This window comes from Gekko japonicus, unplaced genomic scaffold (genome assembly GCF_001447785.1).
Source record: "Gekko japonicus isolate JY-2015 unplaced genomic scaffold, Gekko_japonicus_V1.1 scaffold738, whole genome shotgun sequence".
NCBI lineage: Eukaryota > Metazoa > Chordata > Lepidosauria > Squamata > Gekkonidae > Gekko > Gekko japonicus.
In genome coordinates this window covers 762,223-770,852 of record NW_015173145.1, presented here as the reverse complement: position 1 = coordinate 770,852, position 8,630 = coordinate 762,223, and the positions used below count along the sequence as shown (strand labels likewise).

Here is an 8,630-nt window from a genome sequence, read left to right as displayed (position 1 = left end):
TCCTGGCTCCCATTATTTCCAATGGGTCTTCCAGCGTCTCCCATTGTTTCCAATGGGCCATTCTGTCCTTCCTTTTAGTACGGGGGGATCTGTTCTTAGACAGTTAAGTTTTAAGAGTTAACGAAAAGGAGAAAGTACTTAAATGTCTGACTCAGTTTATATTGATCTAAATGAAGTGAAGACTGGATGTAGTGAAGCTAGTGAGGATCTCCTCTCTTGGGTTTTTAGTCAGTAGTGGGTTTCTATGCTTTGTCCCGTATACGTAGTCCCCTTTCCCTTTTTCTGTGATAGTTTTTGTAGTTTGAAAAAAATAATAATAAAAAATCCCCTCCGGGGGTTCAAAAAAAAAAAAGAGATTTGCGGGTGGAGCCTCGGGAGGATGGGGGTTGAGGAAGGGGGGGGATCTCCGTTGGGATGCCAGGCTCCAGGAATGACAGCTCCTCTCCAGACCTCAGACGCCAGTTCCCCTGGAGAAAATGGATGCTTTGGAGGGTGAACTCTGTGGCATTTTATTTACCCTACTGAGTGAGGTCCCCTCTCCTCCCCAGGCTCCACCCCCAAATATCCAGGACTTTCCCAACCTGGAGCTGGCAACCCCCCCCCCTCCCCACCAGTGGCCAAGGGGCCCCCGGCTGCCCTACATCTCAGGAGAGTCTAATGGCCAAAGAGTCCAACCTCCAAAACTGCCATTTCCTCCAGGGGAACCAACCTCTGTCATTTGGAGCTCAGTTGTAATTCTGGAAGCACTCGGCTGGGGTCTTACCTGGAGGTTGGCAACCCTGCTTCTTGCCCAGGGAAGGGAAGAGAATGAGGCTTCTTCTCTTAAGATGGGCAATCAAACCTTTCTATTGCTTCCTGGGTGGGTTGTGAGGTTTATTTTTGCCAGTTGCAGCCATCTGACCCCCAGATTTGTTGGGGAGAGGATCCAAGGACGCACTGAACCAGGATGACCATCCTTACAGCCCCCCTGGGGTGTGTTTTTTTAAAAAAAATAATTGTTGCACTTTCATCCCACCCAGTTTTATCCCTCCAAGGAGCTCAGAGTGACTTGTATCGTTTTTTGCTTACAACATCCTTGTGAAGTGGGTTAGGCCCAGTGAATGTGGCTGACCCAAGCTTGCCTAGTGAATTTCAGGACAGTGTTGAGTTTTTAAGGTGGGTCTCTCCCAGATCCTAGCCTGAGTTAACCATTTCACCAATTATATGAAATGTGCAGAGGTGTGTGTGTTTGCAGAATAAAAATGTAAGTTACTCAAAAATCATATTACGTTAAATACAACATAAGTGTTGAATACAGCACTCTTCTGCACTACTTTTTCTCAGATCCTCAGGGCTGAAGACTTTCTCCCATTCTGTGTAAGCTTATAAGTGCCACAGAGTGTTAGTCTGAGCAGCCTAAGGGAAATGCACAAGAGTTCTATAGTGGTGTGTGGGCTACAATCCCATACTGCTGCACAAATCCAATGTCTGCTTGAAAAACCCTGTGTTTTGTAGAGGGGTTTTGTTTGTTTGTTTTGCTAAGAATTGCTTTGACAGAAAGTGAGGCAGAGGAACTGAAGGGCTGTCACTCCCAGTGCAGCATTTACAAGTGCTGAGGCAGAGCAGTAGTAAGCTATATTGCAGGATTATGAGGTTGTTTTCTCCCAGTTCTGGCAACTTACAATATGGGGATAATAAATTTGTTCTGTGCGTTATCAGGGTATTTGTAAAATGTTTAAACAACCCCAAGCCCTTTATATTTGCATAAAATAAGACCTGGATCATAGAGCTGGCAGGGGTCATTTGTTGTTGTTGTTCAGTCACACAGTCGAGTCCGACTCTTCGCGACCCCATGGACCAGATCACACCAAGCCTTCCGGTCTTCCGCCGTCCTCTGAAGTTTGCTCAACTTCATGTTCGTTGCATCAATAACACTGTCTAACCATCTCATCCTTTCCCGTCCCCGTCTTCTTTGACCTTCAGTCTTTCCCAGCATCAGGGTCTTCTCCAGTGAGTGCTCCCTTCTCATTTGGTGGCCAAAGTATTTGAGCTTCAGTTTCATTATCTGGCCTTCCAGGGAACAGTCAGGGTTGATTTCTTTTAGGATTGACTGATTTGATCTTCTTGCAGTCCAAGGGACTCTCAAGAGTCTTCTCCAGCACCATAGTTCAAAAGAATCTATTTTTCGGCACTCGGCCTTCCTTATAGTCCAACTCTCGCTGCCATACATGACTACTGGGAATACCATTGCTTTGATCATGCAGACTTTTGTTGGCAGGGGTCATGCAGGCCATCTAATCCAGCCCCCTGCTCCATGTAGGATCAGCCTAGAGCATCCCTGACAGGTGTCCTATTCTCTGCTGCCAACAGGAACAATTTCCTGCCCTCCTCTACGTGACAGCCTTTCAAATACCTAAAGAGAGCGATCATGTCTCCCCTCAACCTTGTCTTCTTTAGACTGAACGTTCCCGAGTCCATCAGATTTTCCTTGTAGGGCTTTTATTAATATTTCATTTTATTAATATTTGTATACTCCAAGGTAGGAAATTTGAAACTGCATGGTCTTTGCTTTGGGGGAGGGGGGGGGGACATGCTGCTACCAGTCACAGCTCCATTCAAGTCCTGGGTTTCTCTGTTATTTCCCAAAATCAGCTATCGTTCTTACCCCCCAAATAAAAATGAAATGAACTAAAATTATCCCAGAATTTATGTAAACTTCAAATTATATAATTATGTATTCCTGATTTTTAAAACTGCTTGCTTTGTTTTACATTGTAAATATTTAATTCTTGTTATTATGTCTAGAAGCCTGGATGACTTCCCTGAATAAAGAAAACTGAACCAAAAAAAAAAAAGAGAGGTGTTAAAAGTAATCAGGACATTCTGTTTGCAGATGATGGAATTAAGGCCCTATTACTTGCTCAGTCCAGGGCTATTTTTGGGCACCTGGAGATCCCCCAATATTACTAGGTAAACAAAAAAACAAGCAGGACTCAAACTTTGTTCTGCTGCTTCAAACTGAGGCCACTAAAAGGCAGTACCTGGCTCAGACGAGCCCAAAAGGAAGCCATGGCTGACCAGGGCAAGAGCTGCTGAGGGGTATGGAAGCACCAACGGGGAAGCCCTGCCCCATTGGCTGCTTGGTGAAGATCACCTAGCAAGACGACTAAGGCCATGTCTGCCCCATAACCAGATCAGAAGACAGATGGGGAAAACCCTGGAGTTGGACGCCTTGCTGTCAAGCCATGTTCATTGCGCTTACAATAGAACACATCTGCTCTTCACATAGTTTGGCCTATTTAGGACTGACATGTAAGAAAGGCTTCCAATTGATGGCAACGAAGCCAAATTTTCCAGAAGGCCACGGAGGCATCGGTCCACGTGCCTCTCCTCTCCGATATTTCTTCCTTAGCTTTCCTTCCCGCCCTTCCAAATGTTAAAAATGAATCGATTTGCACAGTTTTGGCCTCAGGCAGGAACTTTTTTGCCACCTAAGGAACTGACAGCGTGGCAGGTGATGGTGGCAAATCCCTCTCACCACAAATGTGAATTCTTCAGGTGGGCTTAGCTATTGATATTTCACAGTGCTGCTGGGTACAGTGTGCAAAGGAATACACCTGTGCAACTTGTAACACCAAAAATGGACACCTTTCGGAAAAGGTAAATTTCTACATTCTCACTTCATCCTTCTCATTCAGTTACAGTCTCTATCTCACCCTCTCTTGGTACCTGAGATGTGGATCCCCAGATGGCTGGTTGAGCAGCAGAAAGCAGGATTAATAGGGAAAGGAGGAATTAACCACCCACACACGCACATACACACAATCTGCAAGCATGATCCATATCACAAAAGGACATACCCATGCAACGGCTTTTTACTATTTACAGTGGAATCCTAAAGACAGCAACGCCTTTCTGAAGAAGTGTGCATGCACACGGAAGCTTATAACCAGAATAAAACTTTGTTGGTCTTAAAGGTGCCACTGGACTCAAACTTTGTTCTGATTCAAACCAACACAACTGCCCACCTGGATCTACCTTCGAAGAAGAAGAAGAAGAAGAGATTGGATTTATACCCCGCCCTTCACTTGGAGTCTCAGAGCGGCTTACAAACTCCTTTCCCTTCCCCTCCCCACAACAGACACCCCGTGAGGTAGGTGGGGCTGAGAGAACTGACACAAACTGCTTTTTTTCAAGGACAGCTGTGCCAGAGCTTGGGACTGACCCAAGGTCACATCAGCAGGTGCAAGTGGAGGAGTGGGGGGATCAAACCCGGTCCTCCCAGATTAGAGTCCACAGACTTAACCACTACACCAAACTGGCTCTCTAACAGCTTCTAAGGCTGTTAGGGTTGCCAGTTCTAGGTTGGGAAATACCTGGGGGTTTGACGGGTGGAACCTGGAGAGGGCGGGGTTTGGGGATGGGAGGAACCTCCGTGCGGGACAATGCCATAGAGTCCACCCTCCAAAGCAGCCAGGGGAACTGACCTCTGGAGAGAAGTTGTAAAAGGGGGCAATCTCCAGGCCCCACCTGGAGGTTGGGAACCCCAAATTAGACCACTGTACATTTTGTTTCTACCCCTGCACGCCAAGTCTCAGAGGAAAGCAATCTTGCCTCTCCAGCATCTCATTTAAATCAGCCACGGGACTCTGGGCTTTCCTGTTTTTCTCTCCACATCTGTGACGGGGAGGCCAACGCACACACATCTGCCCGGCCGGGCCCAGGAGCCTCGCCTAACTTTGCAGGAGCTGGGCATACAGGGAGGGTTAGGCTATTTGTGTCTGGAATTGCATGACATCGCTGCTGCCCTCCTCCTGTGCCTGGAACTGGCTGTGCCGCCCGCCTCGAGTCCGAGAAGGAAGCGGAAAAAAATGCACACAGAAGATCTTTTATTTACAGACACCAGTTAACCAATACTTCTGCAACCATATCCTTCTGTATTGGGAGTTCCGCAAAAGGCTGGTGAAATAAAAGTGGTCCAGGCCCTTGCTCATAGGCCTACTTTAAGTTACTTCTGATGTAATTTTGAAGAAAAAAACAGAAGCAGATCAGGAAGGGGAAATCACATCTGGAAATGTGAAGGACAGTCGTTCTTTGCAGCTCCCCCAGTTCCAGAAAGAAGAGCCCGCCCTGCAAGATCAAGGGAGCGAACCTTCTCTTCAGACAGAACGCCTTGGAAGCAGAAGGCACCCAGCCCTCTCTGAGGCAGGAAAAGATCCTGAAAGCCGGAGCAGGAGATAGGTGAGTCCTTTGTTTTGAGGCTGAGGTGCAGTTTGTCACTCGCCAAAAGCCGGAGGCTGGTTCCAGCAGGCTGCAAAAATCTTTGGCTTACAAAATAACCCCAAGGGAGTTCTTGCTGGGATGGCTGGTAAAGGAATGTCCTCCCTGGTTTTATTTTCCATTTCCTTCCCTGCAAGGTTGTGGAGTCCTCCTTTAAAAAAAAAATAATAGAAAATGATTTCTAAGTTGAAGTCGTAGTGCAGAGTTATAACTGATGGAACAGCAAATGAGCAAGGAAGACCTGCTCCTTTTCTGTGAGGCTGGGCCATGCTCCGCCGTTAGTCATCAACTGTTGTTTGCGGAGGGAGCACAGCGCATTTATGCTAACAATAGACCTGCCGGGAGAGTTTCCTTTGGTTCTGTAGTGCTACACAATTATTTAAGTACAGTATGTCACTGAGGAATGTCAGCTCACTTACTTCTTGTAGAAAACACCAGAGAAATGTTGAGATCCTAAACTCCACCTCCCATAACACCCCCCAAAAAACCCCAACCGTTAATTGCTCAGGTACAATAAAACAGGTTTGCTTTCTGACCACCTTACCAGCAATTCCCTTGTCTAGATCCCAGTTCTCACCAAGGTAGACGGCAACTGTAGGCTTGTGTCTGGGCTGCACCGCTTTCGATGGCAAGCTGCAGCTTACATGACAGATCACAACAATGCCCTGCATGTTGAAAACTAGCACCTTAGGCAGGACGTAGAGTTGCCAGCCTCCCGGTGGTGGCTGGAGATCACCAGGGGTTACAACCAATGTTCCCTCTAAGCTATGGAGTCTTGTGAGCAAAAATTCTATTTTGTGAGCTACTGGCATTAAAATTGTGAGCGAACAATTTGGCTGCTGCATAAATTTGTGGGCTCTGGAGTCATCCTTCCTGAGCCAAGACAAAAATGTGTGAGCTGGAGGCTAAAAAACTGTGAGATAGCTCACACTAACTCAGCTTAGAGGGAACAAGGGTTACAACTGATCACCAGGTGACAACGATCAGTTCATCAGGAGAAAATGGCCACTTTGGAAGGCGGACTGTATGGCATTGTACCCCACTGAAGTCCTCCCAAACCCCACCCTCCTCGGGCTCCACTGCCAAAATCTCCAGGAATATTTATTTTATTTATATTTATCTATTTTCGGATTTGTATCCCGCCCTCCCCGAAGGCAACCTAGTGAGAAGACTTTTAGCCATTTCCTTGTAGGGTTGTCAGGTCCCTCATGGCCACCAGTGGGGGATGGGGGGTAGTGCTAGGCTTGCCAAGTCCCCCTGGGGGGCGGGGAAACCCCTGCCCCAGAGGCCCGTTCCCCGCCAGCGGCGGATCTGGCCCCAGGGGGAACTCCACCCCCATGTGCACGTCACCCGGAAGTGACGCGGGTACACCGGGCACGCTGGGGGCGGGGCCAGGACCATCCGAGGGAAAACTCTATGGTTACCCCGGATAACTCTCCCAGCTGTCTGGTCTTTCCAGGCATGCCTTAAGCCCTCAGGTTGCCAACTCTAGGTTGGGAAATTCCTGGAGATTTGGGGGTGGAGCTTGGGGAGGGGAGGGCCCTCAGCAGGACTATGCCATAGAATGTACCTTCCAAAGCAGCCATCTTCTCCAGGGGGACTGATCTTGGTCGTCTGGAGACCAGTTGTAATTCTGGGAGATCTTCACACACACCCCACCTGGAAGCTGGCACCCCTAGTTCACTCAGCCCATCCCTTCTTTGCACGCACCTCAGTCACGCCGACCTCCATGCCCTTGGGTGGGAGCAAAATAATATTTTTGGGCAGGAACGCACAGGAACAGAGTTCCAGCTGGCTTCCAAGTTGGCCACGCCCAGCAGGAACTCATTAGCATAATAGGCCACACCCAACAGCAGAAACTCATTAGGATTGGCTACATTAGGGGTATGTGGCCTAACATGCAAAGGCGTTCCTGCTACAAAAAAGCCCTGGGTTTTGACAACAAACAAGGTAAACAGAATAAGAAGCAAAAGGTGGGTGTGGCTGGATGAGCACACTTCTGGTAACATGGGTGTGTGGCCTAATATGCCAATGAGCTGTGCTGTCAGGGGTGTCGCCTAATATGCTAATGAGTTTCTGCTGTTGGGTGTGGCCTATTATGCTAATGAGTTCCTGCTGGGCTTTTTCTACAAAAAAAGCCCTGGTTATGCCGCATAGCTGCCTTTCCAGACATACCGGGACAGGATGTCTGCCATTCGGCACCTGGTCTATACAATACACATATGGCCAAAAAAAAAAAAAAAGATAGATTGGCAGAATGAAATCTTTACTGGCGGAGAACAAACAGAAAGGACTACACATTGGTCAAGAGGGATACCAACAGATACCGTCATCTCTTTTCCAGCGAAAAGAGGTTTGTCTTGGTGGGATTGCAGTACTGCCTGGGGATGTGCCATCTCTTTTATTCAGTTTATGAAGGGAAGGGGTATTTGCAGTCTCTCAAATCTCAGCTTTTGGGAGGCCCTCTCCCACCCATGCAGGGAAAGTAGGTCAGGAGCCAAAGGTCCAATCTGTATTGGTCTTTCCTGCCGCCGTGCCAACGATCTCACATCATCTCAAAAATTTCTGTCTGCATTTCATGACGCATCCGCTCTCCTACTGTTTCATCTTAGCATCGGCCGTCTGCATCAAGTTATTGTCATTTAGTGGCGACTCCGAGGTCACTACAGTGTCCCACTATGTTATTTGGATTTGGTTTTAAGGTGGTTTAATCGCTCCTCCCTGCTCTCAAGCTGCTGTGAGCGATAAGCAGACAACTGGAGCCGAATTCTCCCCCCTCCCCATCTGTTCTAAGGAGATGCACAAATTGTCACAAAGGAAACTAGTTAGCTGAAAATCCAGTCATTTGCGTTTAAGGCCCACTCTGCATCTAGTATTTGCTCCGCTGTTTTACCAAACCCACACTGGGACAGAAAAAGATGCGGCTCAAAACCACATTCAGATACCCCAGGTTAATGCCGTACTGACTGCAGTCACCCCTGAATGGCCATAAAACGACCATAAATCTATGCTGACAGCCACCATAAAACCAGAGATCAAATGAAGTGAAAGCGGCATGCAGTCTGGATGCTGCTATAAAATTCAACAATCAATCAAAGCAGAGGTCATTTCGGGGGGGATCGCGGGGGATCGCAGTTTCCCCGAGTGAGGTACGGGGGCGGGGCACATGATGAAGCCCCGGCCCCTGCTTCCGGCCGCCCCTCTTCCGGCCCTCATTCAGCCAGGAGGAGGCAGGAGAAGAGGGAGGGTAAGTTGCTTCCTCCCTGCCTCTCCCCACCCCTGCCTGCCTGGGGCCAGGGAGGGCCTTTGCGGGGCTTCCTTGCCCTCCCGCCGGCCTTGCAGGTCCACCGCCGGGCCCCTCAATGGGGCTC

At 48.4% G+C, this 8,630-nt stretch overlaps 1 protein-coding gene across 1 annotated transcript in view; it reads left to right on the top strand.

The window, feature by feature from the left end:
• Positions 1-5,077: 5,077 nt before the first annotated feature.
• Positions 5,078-8,630, top strand: part of LOC107119739 (toll-like receptor 2 type-2) — a 6,544-nt gene continuing 2,991 nt past the window's right edge. Inside the window, exon 1 of the mRNA XM_015422321.1 lies at positions 5,078-5,220. The gene's annotated coding sequence lies outside the window, so the exon portion shown is untranslated. The remainder of the gene's footprint in view (positions 5,221-8,630) is intronic.